Source organism: Mastomys coucha, unplaced genomic scaffold, assembly GCF_008632895.1.
Source record: "Mastomys coucha isolate ucsf_1 unplaced genomic scaffold, UCSF_Mcou_1 pScaffold9, whole genome shotgun sequence".
Taxonomy (NCBI): Eukaryota; Metazoa; Chordata; class Mammalia; order Rodentia; family Muridae; genus Mastomys; species Mastomys coucha.
The window spans coordinates 68,197,312-68,198,557 of record NW_022196915.1 but is presented as its reverse complement, the minus strand read 5'-3'; positions in this window follow the sequence as shown (position 1 = coordinate 68,198,557).

The following is a 1,246-nucleotide window of genomic DNA, read 5'->3' as shown; positions in this document are numbered from 1 at the left end:
GAAGAAGACAGGAAGTTAAGGAAGACCTTACTCCTATCACTATCAACATCACATATTATTAGAGAAAATATGTCATTCCTTCTGCTTGACTTATTTAACTTAGTATTATTATCTTCAAATTCATCATCATTTTTACTCACACCAAGAGTAAATATGATTTCTTCCTTCTATCCTAGCACTGCAACGTCGCCAATATTTGAGTGCTTGTTTTCAGTTATATATAGTGCCCATTCCGATGGTATCTCAAAATGGAATCAAGGCAATGTGTAACCTCAGTGGAGTACTGATTTGTGTGTCTCTGAAGGCTAATGAGGCTGAGCATTGATTTCCTCACAGGTTTATTGACCACTGGTATATCATCTGCTGTGGTTGCTGTGGCACTTTTTTTTAATTTTTTTAAGAAATTACATGATTTATCAAGTGACTTCTGTTTCTATTTGTTAGAATAAGTATGTATCAGGTTATATATGAATATTACACATCTGCATAAGAACATGTGTAAGCATGTGTGGTGTTCAAAGGTCTGCATCAGGAAGTGTTAAGTTGCTTCTCCACATTTGTTTATTAAGGAAGGGTCTGCCATTGTAATTGAAGTTCAGGTTCATCTGACTGGCTGGTGAACATATCCACTTTTTTCTGCACCCCTTTGGAGATGGAACAACAATGTGTATGAAACCCCTGAAATGGGTGCTATGAGTCAGTATTTTTTCCTGGAGTAACAGCAAGCAAGTGGCTTTAAACAGGAGTCTGTCTCCCTAGCACTGGGTGGAAACAAACATTTTAGGACACCATCACCCTAGCCCTGTGTGGAAACATTTTATTTGGATTCAGTGCCAGTGAGAACTCTTGCTTTAATTCCCTAGTCTGACTGTGTATAATTGGTGAAACTATTGCCTGTGTAATATCTCCAATGGTCCCCTACAGTATTTTTCCTTTCTCTATATCATATATTAAGGTCATGATACAACTTCAATTACTTTATAGATGAAATGAAAGATGGAACTATAGCTTCAACTGTTTACATGTGGTAGCTTGAATGGAATCGGCCCCCATAGGCTCATATGGAATGGCACTATTAGGAGGTGAGGCCTTCTTAGAGTAGGTGTTGCATTATTAGAGGTTGTATGTCTCAGCTCACTTCCTGCTGCCTGCGGAACAAGATATAGCTTCTTCTCCAGCAGCATGGCTGCCTGAATACCTCAATGTGTCCCACCTTGCCTATATTGGACTACACTTCTGAAAATGT